General features: G+C 36.0%; 1 protein-coding gene across 12 annotated transcripts in view; it reads left to right on the forward strand.

Moving 5' to 3' along the window:
- Window positions 1-16,826, forward strand: part of ADGRL2 (adhesion G protein-coupled receptor L2) — a 206,363-nt gene that overhangs the window by 84,132 nt on the left and 105,405 nt on the right. The window lies entirely within an intron of this gene.

A 16,826-nucleotide genomic window follows, 5' to 3' on the forward strand; every position in this document is an offset into this window, starting at 1 on the left:
CTGCTTCTTAGCTATCAAAACCTTTTAAAATGTTTACCAAGTGTTAATCGTTTGTCAGGTGTTTAAAAAAAAAAAAAAAAGGGCAGTTTAATCTTACTTGAAAGAAAGAAAAATCTCTCTAAATCATTTTTAGAGATTTATTTGGAAGAAAAATCTTTGTAAATCACGTTTAGAGAATAAAAAAGTCTGAATAGGAATATTTAATTATAAAAATAGATAATTTTCTCTTCATTTATTATATTAGGGTTTTTGTATAGTTTCAGTGAATAAGTATTTAACATGGAGTGAGTTTTATTCTCATCTGGTTAGCTTCCTAAGAGATTTAGGGAAGCCACAGCTTTCCAGGCAGGGATTAAATCTCGGATATTCAAAGCTCATCCTTTAGGCACAAGAAGACTGTTGGTTTGCCTTGTTTGTTCTTCCCTAATAAAAAACTAACCAGCCCTAGTGGCGCAGTGGTTAAGCACTTGGCTGCTAACCTAAAGGTGGGTTGTTTGAACCCGCCAGCGGCTCCTCTGGAGAAAAGACCTGGCGATCTGCTCTCATAAAGATTACAGCCTAAGAAACCCTCTGGTACAGTTCTACTCTGTTCTGTAGGATCTCTATGAGTGAAAATACACTCAACGGCACGTGACAACATAAACTAACATGTCAAAGTTGCTCATCAGATACATAGCTTATGTATTTGCTATAGGGGCCACATTATGTGTGCACAGAAATCACCATAATATATATTAGATATTTATTGGTAGAAGTTTTTATAATACCTTATTTGTAAATAAATATTTCTTTACCTAAAGCATTAAATACTAAAGACATACATTTTTGAAATATGTTTCAAAACACATGAAAAACCTATGAAATTTAAGTTATTTGGTGTATGTTTTCTAAGTTACGTTTATATTGGGAACATAGGATATCCTATCTGTGTACAAATACCCCCACGTGTCTGTCAGTTTGGAAACAAAGAATTGGTGATTGGAAAATATGGCCTTGGTGATAGAAATGATGTTGGAGATCACATGATAGAATTTGCAAGACCAGTGACTTCTTTACTGCAAATACCTTTTTCACCAACGGTTACTGTACACATGGACTTTGCCTGATGGAATACACAGGAATCAAATTGACTACATCTGAAAAAGCTAAACATCATCAGTCAGAAAAAAAGGCCAGGGGCCGACTGTGAACAGACTATCAATTGCTCATTTGCAAGTTTAAGTTGAAACTGAAGAAAATTAGAACAGGTCCATGAAAGCCAAAGTATGACCTTGAGTATATCCCACCTGAATTTAGAAACCATTTCAAGAATAGAATTGACGTGTTGAACACTAATGAGTGAAGACTGAACAAGTTGTGGAATGATATCAAGGACTTCATACATGAAGATAGCAAGAGGATCAATAAAAAGACAGGAAAGAAAGAAAGACTGAAATGGATGTCAGAAGACACTCTGAAACTTGCTCTTGAACGTCAAGGAGCTAAAGCAAAAGGAAGAAATGATAAAGTAAAAGAACTGAACAGAAAATTTCAAAGGGTGGCTTGAGAAGACAAAGTAAAGTATTATAATGACATGTGCAACGAGCTAGAGATAGAAAATCAAAAGGGAAGAACACGCTCAGCATTTCTCAAGCTGAAAGAACTGAGGAAAAAATTCAAGCCTTGAGTTGCAATGGTGAAAGATTCTATGGGGAAAATAAATATTAAACGACACAGAAAACATCAAAAGAAGGTGGAAGGAATATACAGAGTCATTATACCAGAAAGAATTAGTCGATGTTCATCCGTTTCAAGAGGTACCATATGGCCATATGGTACTGAAGGAAGAAGTCCAAGCTGCACTGAAGGCATTGGCGAAAAACAAGGCTCCAGGAATTGACGGAATATCAGTTGAGATGTTTCAGCAAAGGAATGCAGTGCTGGAAGTACTCACTTGTCTATGCCAAGAAATTTGGAAGACAGCTACCAACTGGAAGAGATCCATATTTATGCCTATTCCCAAGGAAGGTGACCAACCACATGTGGAAATTACTGAGCAATATCATTAATATCACATGCAAGCAAAATTTTGCTAAAGATCATTCAAAAGCAGCTGCAGCAGTGTATTGGCAGGAGACTGCCAGAAATTCAGGCTGGTTTCAGACGAGGACATGGAACCAAAGATATCATTGCTGATGTCAGATGGATCCTGGCTAAAAGAAGAGAATACCAGAAGGATGTTTATCTGTGTTTTATCGACCGTGCATTCAAATGTGTGGATCATAACAAATTACACATAACCTCGCGAAGAATGAGAATTCCAGAGCACTTAATTGTGCTCATACAAAACTTGTACATAGATCATAAGGCAGTTGTTTGGACAGAACAAGGGTATACTGCATGGTTTAAAGTCAGGAAGGGTTTGTGTCAGGGTTGTATCCTTTCACCATAATTATTCAATTTGTGTGCTGAGCAAATAATCCAAGAAGCTAGACTCTTTGAAGGAGGGGGCATCAGGATTGGAGGAAGACTCATTAACAGCCTGCACTATGGAGATGACACAGCCTTGCTTGCTGAAAGTGAAGAAGACTTGAAGCTCGTACTGATGAAGATAAAAGACTGCAGCCTTCAGTATGGATTGCACCCACTCATAAAGAAAACACAAATCCACACAGCTGGACCAATAAGCAACATCATGATAAATGGAGAAAGGATTGAAATTGTCAAGGATTTCATTTTACTTGGATCCACAATCAATACCCATGGAAGCAGCAGTCAAGAAATCAAAAGACACATTCCACTGGGAAATGTGCTACAAAGGACCTCCTTAAACTGTTGAAAATCAAAGGTGTCACCTTGAAGACTAAGGTGCCTCTGACGCAAGCCATGGTATTTTCAATCACGTCATATCCACGTGAAAGCTGGACAATGAATAAGGAAGACCGAAGGAAAATTGAGGCCTTTGAATCTTGTTGGTGAAGAATAATGAATATACCAGGCACTACCAAAAGAACAAATAAATCTGTCTTGGAAGAAGTACAACCAGAATGCTCGTTAGAAGCAAGGATGGTGAGACTGCGTCTTACATACTTTGGGCATGTTGTCAGGAGGAATCAGTCCCTGGAGAAGGACATCATGCATGATAAAGAGTTGACAGAAAAGAGGAAGACCCTCAATGAGATGGAGTGACACAGTGGCTGCAACAGTGGGCTCAAGCATAACAACGATTGTGAGCATGGTGCAAGACCAGCCAGTATTTCATTCCATGGTAATTGGGGTAGCTATGAGTTGGAGACAACTTGATGGCACCTAACAACAACGATGTGCACAGATAGATAAGAAATCATATGAGAAGAATTGATTGATAGGAAGTTTGATTTTTAGTTATTTACTTTGTTAACCTATTTCTTTACTTACTGTAAAAAAATAAGATTTATGCTATTAATTAAAGCATACATGTAGAAGTTACTCTGTTGTTGTTTGAAGTAGATTAATTAATGAAAAAGCCTTTTTACATGGCACTGAATCAGTCTCTTAATTTCATTTTTTTCTGAGTAGTACCCTTCTTAACGCAAAGGAGAACATTTATGCATTACTTTGCCAAATAATACTAACACACTAGCAGATGATCACTTTCCAACTAGTTTTTCTTTAAGAAAGAAATTAAAATGTTATAGTGCCAGAGAGAGATACTTTAATATGCCCCTTTTTAATTAACAGGTCATTCTTTCCAACAATTTTATATGTGTAAAATAGGTTAATGTCGCATACAAGGCTAAAAGCTAGAGTGATGACATCTTGGGAAATTTGAAGGAAGTATAATCATATATAGTTTATATTCCTATTATTGAATACAGTAGGAATATATTTTATTAAAAAGATACGTATTGTATGTAATAGTAGCATTTTGGCTCTACTGGATTCTAGTCAGATTCATATTCTAAATTAGCATATTAAAAATATATGTGTATGTATAGAAACACACATGAACATTCTGAAACAAGGTACTTATCGCACCCAAAGCTTTTAGAAGTACTTTGAATATTCATAAAGAAATTTGTTAGCCTAACGAAGAAATTAAAATCAAATATGAAAATAACTTACCTACTTCTCTTCCTTTTACTAACATCTCCTCTCACTTCCAGGAATGATCAAATACCTGCGATAAGGTATTTGATAAGATTGGCTGTAGACTATTGAATTATTCCCATCTGTAGGACCAGACTGAAAGTAGCACTGTTTCATTAGAAATACAACATATAGATTAGTAATTTGGAGTCAGTGTGACTGGGAAATGTTTGGAGAAACTAAACTGTCATTAAAAAAAAACAGTCATTATTGAGCAAATGGAGGAAGAATCTAGGAATACTTATGAGTAAATATTTGAAGAAACTAGAATCACTGCAATTGAAAGTAAATCATTTATTTTGACCTGTCTGCCACAAAATTCCTGTGTATCCTTAGGCTGTCATTAGATTCTGGGCCCTCATTTCCTCATCTAGAACATTAGCCAATTGGATTAGACAACTTTTAAGGCCTTTTTAGCTTTATAACTATTTGATTGGTGATTAATTACTCAAACCAGAACAAAAAAAGATAATTAAAATGTAATTTCTCAACTGAGTTGGGTATATTTGTAATAAAACAGAAGGGAGTTCTTATAGCCCCTATTCTTCATACTTGTGGTAAAAAATCATGTTATAGAAACTAAGATATCAGAATATCTGAATTTGATTTCCAGTTCCACTAATTACTAGATTGTAAATAAAGAAAATCACTTAAGTATACTGCACTCTCATTTCTCATCTTAACAAGGAAAATAATAATTCTGCTAGGTACCACACACTGTCTAAAGTGATGCCATAATGTTTTGCCATTTTCAGAGTGATTCTGTGAATATCTTTATCTGTGTCTTTGAAATGCTTTCCCGCATATTACTTGCCTTAGAAACTCTTGTCAGGGGAGTGATTTCCCAAATAGTTGAACTTTCCCTTCTTCCCTAAGATACAGGAAAATAACTGTATGTGCTGAAATATGTTGTTATAAAATAATATGGATATTTATGGATCTGGGCTTAAAATAATCAGTGTTTGAATTAGTTTTTTTTTTTTTGGTATGTCATTAATTCTTGAGTAGTTTACTTCAATGTAAGTTTCATGTTAATGTTTGAAGTTTTTCTATTAAAATCACTTCTATTATTTTCAAGGAGTTATTAATTGACCTTAAAAAAAAAGAAAGAAACCCTTTTTTGAGATTACTTTTGTTCGTGTTTGTCCTTCTTTCATTTTTCTTCAAGGTTAAGCTGAGATCTCACTTCCTTCATATTATTTTCTTTCACAGCTTCTGTTTTCATTAATCTTCCTTTACTCCTGGTTCCCACACCACTTAAAAATCTGTACCACACAGTTGACTGTTTACTCATATACTTAATTGTGGAGGTCCTTGGGTGATACAAATGGTTAAGCACTATTAACTCAAAGGTTGGCGTTTCAGGCTCATCCAAGGTTGCCTCAGAAGTAAAGCCTAGAGATCTACTTCTGAAAGGTCAGAGCCTTGAAAATCCTGTGGGGTGCGGTTCTATTCTGCACACGTGAGGTCTCCATGAGTCAGAATAGACTCGACGGCAAACAACATTTACTTGTTATGACATTAGGCTCAGAAAAAAAAAAATGGGAGAGCTCTAGGAAATTTTCGCTCTCAATGAAAGAATGGATAGTGAAATCAGGGAACAAACTAATGACTCAGTCAAGTGGTTGGTGTGCTTTCACATAGTCTGAGGCAATTTTAGTGAAAGATTAAAGAAAAGCCAGTGTCTTCAACCTTGAATAGTTTACAGTTATTTGGGAGAGCAAAGAAACACACGAACACCTCCAATGCATACAAGTAAATGTTGTTTGCCGTCGAGTCTATTGTGACTCATGGCGACCTTAAGTGTGCAGAGTAGAGCTGCACTCTACACAATTTTCAAGGCCGTAACCTTTCAGAAGCAGGTAACCAAAGAATCCTTGGTGGCGTAGTAGTTAAGAGCTATGGCTGCTGACCAAAAGGTCGGCATTTCGAATCCAGAAGGCGCTCCTTGAAAACATATGAGGCAGTTTTACCCTGTCCTGTAGGGTTGCTATGATTTGGAATCGACTCCATGGCAATGGGTTTTTGGCTTGAATGTTATGACTGACCTCTCTGCTTTTTTCTGATGCCAGTATAGAAGCTGTTAGGGTATATGGAATTTGCACAATTTTTTTTGTGATTTTAGGCAACTGAGGAAAAGTGAGAACATAAAGAAATGATGATTCATGACATAGTATTCTAACTAGAAATGGGAAAGTTGGTTAAACATCCACAAATTGAGTTGTTGCTAAATAGAGAGAGGTGTTTCTGTTCCCCCTCTGATCCTTGTAAGTTGCAGAATTTATTGCTTTAACCCAGAGACAATGCTTTTTAGTAGACTTAATAAAGGATATTTTTTATGCCAAATATACTACTGATAATTAAAATGCCCCACTTAAATTTCCAGACCCTTTTGGTATTCACTAGAGTGAAAGTCAGTTTTAGGTAAAAAATTTCAGTGAACTTATTGCAAAGCTTATCCAAATAACCAGAGGTATTTATATGGATAATGACATACTAAAGTGAAGACAGTTTGAAAAATTAGAAACATGGTAAACATGTGAGTTAACAGTATGGTTAGGAGATAGCCCTGAGGGGAAGGTGTGAATGCCTTTTATATCCATGACATCTTTCAAACTATAAAAATACGGAGTCTTCTCATTGTTCATAAGCTGATCTACCACACCTTCTCAGCTAGTTGCGATAAATATTAAGCCCTAATGCACCTGTTGTATGTAATGAATCATCTTCTATCCAATGGATCTAGAATAGCAAAATTGGGAAAATGAGTCCTCAAATATTATGTAGTACTTTATTCTTTTGTGGAATGCTGGTTGAAGAAAGATGAGAACAATGTCTTAATCTTCATTTAAATAAAACCTTATTTCCCCAGACAAATATGTGTGGACAGCTTTACCCTTCTAGATTTTCTTACTTGACCCAATTGCTTGATTAGTGGTTAAGAATGGATTGGCTATACAATAGACATCAAATCAGGCAGGCCCTGTTTGTTTTGCAAGATTTTAAATGTTGTAGCCATGTTTTATTGACAGCACTTTTTCCACTTAATTATGTCTTTTGTTGACAGCTCAAACTGTCTCTATTTACAGTTATTTAGAATGCAGCTGGCAACAGCAGTTGGTTTGTGAAACCAAAGCACATAATTAACTTCCCCAGTTTAAGGTATGGTTTGTTTTATTGGGACAGAAAGGGTTTTATGGAATATGTTGCATTAGTCTGGAAGTTATGCAGTTTATTTTTAGGGTGGTGTATTTTGTGTGTATGAACTTAAGCAGTGAGTAAAAAAATGTGCAAACATTCTAACACCGATTTAGCACAAGTTAAAGTACTACAGAAAGTAATTTTGTTTTAACTCGTTGCTTAAGCCAAGAAAATCAGATACCAATGTTTAGTGTAAATGTTTAATTAACATGGCAAGGCCAATAGGAGCATTTGGGTCATGTTCTCACACCTACGTGTGTGAGTAATCAAGCTCTGACTATATTACTTTGATACAGATTTTTGAAGAAATGTAAATACCCTCCTGCTCCTCCTATATTTAAGGACACTTGATAGTTTCTGAAAGAGTAAGTGCATCAGTTAATTTCAAATGAGTAAAAATGGAGGGAAAATATTTAAGCATTTAATTTCTTACTATGAGATTTTTTATTATACTCTGGCTACTTTTTTGAACCCATTAAGCCACTCTTATTTTAGATGTTTCGATGCAGCTTTCAACTTCTAATCTAGATAGATCCTCTTCTTTCAGGTATCACCCATTTCGACCATTTTTCCTTCACTAACAGTCTATCTGATTTCCCATAATTATGACTGTCTTCCTTTATCAGTTATTAACTAGTTGCATTCCTTACTTAGACAAGACACAGGTTTTTTTTTTTAAGCTAAGCTAATCCAAAAAATCTGTTGCTGTTGATTTGATTTCGACTCATAGCCACTCTATAGGTATGTATATTTTTGAGATGAGAATGGCAGCCATTGTTATGATACGCTATGAATGTTAAAAAGATTTTAATTGGCAGTTTTTTGACTCAGAAATGTTTTATATTGTTAAGAAAATTCTGTTTTCAGGTGAAGTTTTTTTAAGTGCCCAGTGCACTAGTACAACCCTATGTTTGAATGATTTTTAAATGAAGCTTGCAGTTTTTTTCTCACATATTATTATTAATGGCATATAGCTTCTGAAAGGAGCCCTGGTGACACAGTGGTTAAGTGTTCAGTTGCTAACCAAAAGGTTAGGAGTTCAAATCCACCAGCTGCTCCTTGAAAACCCTACGAGGCAGTTTTACTCTGTCCTGTAGGGTCACCATGAGTTGAAACTGACTCGATAGCCATGGATTTGGTTTGGTTTTTTTGGTATAGTTTCCTAAAAGATAACTGTTGAAATATTTTACCAGACTTTCTACCATGCTATTCTAAAATTGTACAATTTACTACCTGGCATTTTATTTTTAAATTAAAAATGCGGAAATTGCCAGTGATGATGGGTGAAAGCTTAAATTTACTGAATGTTTTCAGACTAAATGTGTATTGAATAGAGCTGAACACTACGTATGCATTATGTGATGTAACCCTCGTCGGGATGCTTATGGCATAGTGTTACTATCCTTATTTTTCCCACATAGTGACTAATTCTAGACAAATATGATGTGTGTTGTTGTTTTTAGGTGCTGCCGGGCCAGTTGCAACTCATAGCGGCAGTACAGGACAGAGTAGAACTGCCCCATAGGGTTTCCAAGGAACTGTTGGTGGATGTGAATTGCTCACCTTTTGGTTAGCAGCTGAGCTCTTAACCACTGCGCCACCAGTGCTTTGTGATATGTGTATGACCCCACAATTTAGTTTAAAGTAAATACAAGAGAAAACATCAAATCATGGCAATTGTTCAGCTAATGAGAAAGTTTGTTTTTTATATTTAAATTGATAGAATTTTAAAAAATTGGTAATATCGCTTATAATATTTAGTAGAAAAAACTTCAAAGTGAAGTGATCTAAATAGTGTTCCAAAATAACACAGCAAAATGAGTTAAAGGAATAGTTTTGAAAATGAATAGTATTGAAAAACAAATTATTACTGTAATTTTTCATGATTATGGAGTTTATTAGGGAGGTAATAGTTAGAATTTCGGCCTCAGGAACACTCAGGATATGGTTCTTCTGTCGGGACCGCTTCTTCCCAGCCGTGCCCGCAAACTTGTCTTTCTCTGGCCCTAGGCCTCTCCCACAGACCCTCAACTTTCTCTCCCCTTGGGCAGGGAAGCCCACCACACTGTCTCCTGCTGCTACTTCTTGCTGCCTTCAGCATTACAGCGCTCTCTTGGTCTCCTGGGTCCAGGAACTTTTCAGCGCAGGGATCCTGGGTCCAAAGGATGTGCTGCCTCCGGGCTATTCTTTCTTGGTGGTGATGGGATCTTCTCTCTTTCCTGGCTGTGGGGTGGCTCATTTCAAGCCCAGCGGGATGGCAAAGAAAAACAAATTATTTTTAACGAGGAATCCTTTTAAGGAAATTAAATTAATGAATAGGAACAATAGAAGTAATGTATGGAATTAGAGACAAAAAATTGCCATTTTCTCCTCAGTATTTTATTTTTCAGTAGTTATTCTAAAAATGACAATATAAATACAGTAAATAGAACTAGGGAATAGTTAAGGAAAACTGAGCTGATAAAATATTTCATACTGTTTTTGCTGTGATTAATTTGGTTTGTAAATACTAAATGTAATGTTTTAACATGAATATATATGTGCGTATAATAAATCTTTCAGACTTAACGTCTCATGTCTTTTTTAGAGGAGTTTATCCTTAAGAAATTTTGTATATTTGTCTTTAAGAAATTAGTGATTCCATTTTCACAAATTTTGTGTTTTAAAAAAGGAAAACAAAAACGATACCAGTTGCTATCGAGTTGATTCTGACTCATAGCGACCCTATAGTACCGGAGTAGAACTGCCCCAGAAAGTTTCCAGGGAGCTCCTGGTGGACTTGAACTGCTGACGTTATTTTGATTAGCAGCCGTAGCACTTAACCACTAGGCCACCAGGGTTTCCTTTCTGATAATAAGTTTGTGAAAACTTCTGCAAACACAGCGGTGAAGACTACCATGGCTCCGTGATTCCATTTCTTATCTAACATGTGGCTTGCTAGTTAATTACTGTCTCCAGGTAGAAAAGGAAAGGCCTTGAATTCAGCGTTTGTATGGTGGCATGGGCCTGTTCAGTCAAGCTTAATGCATGTTGCATGATTGCCTGAGAGGAATAGAAAAGCTACTTTCTCAGTCTCTGACCAGAGTGTATGATAAGGCTTAGTGTCAAAAAGGGCAAGATGGGGATCATAGCAATTATGGCAGAGGAAAACTAATTTCTTTGACAACCAGATTGAAGATTCGTTGTGGTTTATTATTTACTGCTTCAAAACCACACTCTGTGATTTAATCAGGGATTAGGATTTTTCATGAAGTCTCTTTTCTAAATTTGAATACCTTGTTGCTGTTGTTAAGGTGTACACTGAAACTGTCCCAAACTGATGTTTCTCTAAAATAGGGACAAATTAGGTTTAGCCTGTAGCTTTGTGAAAATCTGGGGAGGTCACTGACACAAGAGTGAACTGAAATTGAACGCCTCTTATATTGAATGATGTTGTTAATTAACATTACTAATAATTTAATAGTAATGATCCCCCCTCTCCGGGACCTTCAAAGCAGCAGGGTTGCAACAAGTGAATTTTACTTTCTTTTTAAAAGCAGTATTAAATACTTTGTACCTGATTTGTATTTCAGTGTGTCATTTTTAGATGTAAAATACACAAGTTAGCTTCTTTGCAATTACCTAGGTAATTATATACCTTTTATATTGCCCAAATTATACAGTCTTTTGAATTTGGTAGTAATCAGATAATTACTTGCCAAAAAAACAAAAGTTCAGCTTCTCAAGTATTTCCTGTTTTCTTTTTCCAAATAGTCCTCAGATGCTTATTATCTTTGCAGATGAAGCTTTAAAGTTGACTACTAATTCTGCATTAATGAATCCTCAAAATGTGATAAGATTTTTAATATGTTGTTTTTACTTAAACAACAAAATCTTCCAAATAAAAATAATTCAAAACCTTTCTTGAATTCCTATTCAAAAGGAAATATTTGCATGTACTCTTTTTAATTAAAATAGCAGGTACTTAGCTCGTTTACATTCTTTCTGTCAGAATTTCTGCCTGAGGAGTCTATATATAATTAATGTAAGAAAAACAAGAGGGTAGTCCCTTGGTAGAAAACTGGTAATGGATTAAAAGACCATAGCTATGAAATTCCAGGAATGCGACACACTTTCTCAGAAAGATGCACTTAGGCCTGAAGTCTAGAGATACTGAAAAGTGCCCCCTAGTGTAATTAGCCAAAGAGAGCCAGAGCCCTTCCATATATTTGATTGTATGTTTAATATGGATTATTGTAAGTTAGTTTATAACTGATACTAAGTATGACTTGAAGAGAATCATTACTTTGCTCAGATGAGTGCTTTAAGTGTTCATTGGAAGCTTCAGATTTCTTGCTGAACCAATTGATACAATACACAGAATGCATATTAAGAATGGATCGAGCAACTGCGTGGGCAGTATGACCAATGTCTTGGAATACAGCGCATAACTCTATTCCTGGGAACCTGGGGGAATTCACATAACCTTCCTGGGTTCCAGTTTCTTCATTTCTGTGTTTGGAGCAGATCAGTGCCTTTCAAATTGTGGGTTGCAAGCCATTATGAGGTTGTGAAGTCAATATTTAGTGGGTTGCGATAAGCACTTAAATGAAATAGAATAGTAAGAATCAGAGCATACTGCATATGATAAGAGTATTTTTTCATGAATTTTTTTTTGATTGTATGTTCCCATAAGTATATGTGTACTGTGTTTGGAAATAAAGTGGTATACCCCTGGAATAGTGTCAAAAAATAGAGAGAAATGCCTGGGTCCAACATCCCCAAGTGAAATTTTAAAATATTTCGACCTTTATCAGATAGCATTTTTTTTTGTTTTTGGTAGAACTTGTTATTTGAAGGTAATTTTTTAGAGATAGAAAGATAAATAGAAAAGATACAAGACTTACTGTTGAGCTTTTAATATTCTGAGAGACTAGAACCTATATAAATTGTAATTGTTCATAATTGCTAAGTGTGATGATTTACGCCTGTATAAAATGCTGTGATCGTATAGAGAGTAGTGATTAGTTCTGATTGTCAGGCTCAGGAAATACTTCATGGCATTAAAGTATTTCCTTGAAAGGTGGGAGTGATTTCATTCAAGGTAGAGAATTCAGGAAGATGAGTCTGGACACTTTGGATGTGGTTAACAAGTCAAGAGGCCTTACTTGCATGCCATACTTAGGCATTTGGATTTTATCTTGAAGACCAGGGAGAGCTGTCAAATTCATTAAGCCTGCTAGGTACAGATCTGCTTTTAGAAAGATAAGGGTAGCAGGATGGTTGGTAAACGAAAGTAGAAGAAGACTCAAGTTATGGAGATGGTGAGTTGTGAAAGAATTTTAGAGGGATTTCTCATGAAAAGTTGAGTCCAGGGCTTATAGAAATAGCAAGACAGAAGCTTCAAATAACTCCTCTTCTGTTAGTAAACAGTAAAATAAATTAATTTGGCAATATTTATACGACACACTACTTGAGTTTTATTTTAGTATTTTGGAAATACTGGGACAGCTTTCTGTATCTTTGCAAAAGACTCGAGTAAATATATATGCAAAGTTGACTGAAATAAGGCTAGCATGTATGGGAGTTTGCCTTACTGATTAAACAAAACTGTAGTGAGAAAAAAAAAGTTTTGACTGGGTACTTTCAATCATGCATTCCATATATTGTAAGGTTTTTTTTTTTTAAATGCTTTTAGAGCTAAGAAATAATACGATTTTTAAAAAACGCCATAGAGATGGTCTTTCAGTCATTTCATTTCTGGTTAGAACATTGTGTGTTCTAACTGTGTTTTCTCAGTATCAAACCTATTGCCATCAAGTTGATTCTGACTCATAGTGAACCTTTTGGACAGAGTAGAATTGTCCCATAGGGTTTCCAGGGCTGTAATCTTTACTGAAGCAAAGTGCCACATCTTTCTGCCGTAGAGCGGCTGGTGGATTTGAATGCCAACCTTCAGTTAGCAGTTAGCAGTCGAGCACTTTATCAATTGTGCCACGAGGACTCTTCATTTTTGATGTTAGAGGCTTAAAAAAATCACTTTTCCTGAAGAACCTTCCCTGACATCCCATCTCTGCCAAATTAGTGTTTTTTTTTTTTTTTGTACCCTCGCAAATGGAAGCCCTTTTTACATTTTACTGACTGTATGATCACATTTGATACATATTAAGACTAAGCTGCTTAAAAAGTAGAACCCATGCAAAATTCACTTCAGTATGCAGTGCCTTGCTAGCATGTGGTGACCATTAAATTTTTGTCTGAATGGTGAATGAGCTAAAAAACTAAAATATGTACCAAAAATAAGGAAAATAATACAAGATTGAGTTTAAGAGGTTAAATGTGGAATTATCTCAAGGAATTAAAATTTGATCTAATAAACATTTGAACATATGATAGGTTATTATTGGTATATCAACATATATTAAGTATCCATTTTATTAGGTGCTGTGATTATGGTTGTGAACAGAATAGGAATATCTGTACCCTCTTGCGGATTCTCAGCCACATGGCATATGAATTTTAAATTATGGCATGATGGACACTGGGAAGATATCATGAAGAAATTCCTAATTATAGATGAGAAAATACTGGAGTTGCATGTTAAAGATTGTTATATAATTTCCTTCACTGAAGTTAATGGCATTAGATTTCTGACGCCACAGCATCTCCCAGTTTTACAAACCATGTGCTATTTCACACATATATTGAGTTTGAGAAAGTGAATAGTAAGAATATTTAGAAATAGTGGAGATATTCATCTGACTATTTTAGTTCAGGTAAAGTTGTTGGTGAAATATGGAATTGAAATAGGGATCCAAGCAAGATGTCAACCACTACATAAGAATCTGAGCAGTACTTTTCCAGCTGCAGACAGCACGCTCCCTCCTGTTCTCCAGAGCTGCTCTGAATGGATGCAGAAGACTTTCTACTGCTCCTTCGTAGAGCAGCGCCTTTGTTTTTGATTCCCACAGAGGGCTTTACCCGTACAGTCTTATTACAGAGTAATAGGCAAACAAGCATATTTCCTCAGAAATAATGAAGTTTTTACTAAGATGATTAATTTATTCAGCAAACTGACTTTGTGCCAGACACTATGAAAACAAAGGTGGCCAAGGCAATAGACCAAGGCGTAGAACCTTTTAGTCCATTTCCTTTGAACCCCACAGAGGTTTTACAGTCTTTGATCATTCAGTTCAGATAATAAAAAATGCCAACAACTGAATGCTCAAAAGAAATCGTAATAATGTTACATGTAACGGAGTTTTCATCATTAAAATGTGTGCTACTAGCTTTTGGATCACTTTGAAATTTCATCTGTCAATATTGTATAATACAAGAAAGTGTTTCAAGGTGAGGGAATTTTATTTTCAAGCATGTAGTTTACAAAATGAGTTTAGTACAACCTGTGGAAAATCTATTTAAAAATTATCAGTGAGTCCTCTTTAAAGTGCATTTAATTTAAATGCCTAGGAAAGCTTTTGAGGCACTGTTAGGATTGTAATGATGTCCATGGTAAAAGAGATAAAAGATTGTGGATGTGAAGTGACCTCGGGCTGAAAAACTTGAGCTGAAAAATAATTACCGATAGGACTTGACAAGGCACTGTGGTATAGTGGGAAAAGCATTAAAGCCAGACTTCAGACTCCCTTCGTGCTACATGTGACCTTGATAAAATACTGAGAGTCCCCATTTTCTGAGTTGTAAATATATCACATATGTATTGGGTGTTTCCTGTATGCCAGGCATATAGGGTAGAAACATGACTAAGTATGCATTCCTGCCTTGAAGGCATTTATAGTCTTAAAAGGAGAAAAGGAGAAATACTCATAGATAATGTTGAAGCTATTTGGCAAGTGCAGGGAATCCCAGTGGATCTGTTGTACAAACTAGGACACAGGTGTGGAGGTGAAGATGGGATAGCTTGGTATGTGGTCAAAGGAAACTCCTAAGAGGAGGTTTTTCCTGATTCTGATCTTAAAAGAGGAGTACGAAGTAACCGAACAGTCAGGATATCTCAGTCAGGATATCTCGTGGATCCAGCCAGGGTCATTGTGAGGATAAAGAGAGGGATGTATACTGTGTCTAAAGCACTCTAAACCCTTGCAAGTGTTGGTCCCCTTTTCTGATGCACCCCCCAACACAGCTTCTGTGTGTTCGTGCATGCGCACACAACGCAGATGGCAAATGAATGTTGTGTCCTTAAACAATGTATAAGGAAGAGTGCTGGGAACAACAGAGACTAGCTTTTTTCTAATTATCTATAATTATGATTTCGTAATCTGCAAGTTATCTACGTATAATGAGTTATCCAATTATATCTGGTATATAATTTACCAATTAACCTGTTTCCTTAGTTGGCTGGGGATGAAAACCAGAACTTCTATCTTATCAACTCCACTTAATAAACGCTGGAATGAGTAGGTGCCAAATGTACTACTTCTTAAGAAAAGCATGCTGGCAAAATTGAGCACTTACACTTTGTCAAGCACTGTTTGTATTTTACATGTACTGACTTACTTGATCCTCACAAAACCCTATGAGACGTAGGAACTATTATAATCGCAGTTTTACACATAGGGAAACTGAAGTGCAGAGTTTGGCTTAGGATCAAGATCACTTTGCTAGTAAACAGAGGAGCCTGGTTCAGACCCAGATGATCTATGCTGGACAGTGTATGTCTGCAGAGTAGCATAGTGGTTAAGAAGTTCCAAGAAATAAGTGTTCCTGTCCCAGGAGACCAAGATTTCCAAGATAAATGTGCAGCTAACAACTAGGTTTGAAAGCACACAAGAAAGCACACGAGTTAGCATCCTGAGGAATATAAGTAGATACATTTCTACAAGTTAATTTAGTTGAAAAGCTTGCAGAAGACAATTTTAGCGTGGAGCAGACTGTGAAAGTTAGAAATCATCACCCCCAAGGAGATAGAGAGAGCCTCTCACTAAGGGCAGGAGCAGTTGTTGCCCTCTGCTTTCGTGTGGCATCCTGAGCAGTTTAGACATACTAGCTTTATTTTATTTATTTATTTTTTTACCTTTTCATTAAGATTCAGTGCACAAGATTGGGGTGTGTGTGTGTGTGTGTGTGTCACCACTGTAACAAATCTGCCCTCCTTTATTGTCCATCTTCTTTGGCAATATATTATTTCTCATTGAAAAATGTAATATTCATTAGTGTGATTTTGCCTGTAATTTGTATAAGTGCAAACAATATCTTCTTCTGAATTGAGTCATCCTTTTCACAGTTTCATGATAGTTTTATACTGTGTCTTCTATTGCTTGGTGCCAGCCTAAGGGGAGGTAGTTCTGGAGCCCTGAAGGACAGGTGGGGCCTAGAAGCTGAGTATACATGAGGGAATTCCAAGGCGGAAAACAATGCCAAGAAAGTTACAGAATGCACATAGGAGATTTATATAGTGAATAAATTATTTAAGATTCAATTCCATAGTAAATATTAACTTTATACATTTTAGTAAATTATTGAAATATTCTTTGTAGCACCTAGTGTTGCAGGAACCATGTGCTTCTATCTTTTATAAT

Source organism: Loxodonta africana, chromosome 3, assembly GCF_030014295.1.
Source record: "Loxodonta africana isolate mLoxAfr1 chromosome 3, mLoxAfr1.hap2, whole genome shotgun sequence".
Lineage (NCBI taxonomy): Eukaryota > Metazoa > Chordata > Mammalia > Proboscidea > Elephantidae > Loxodonta > Loxodonta africana.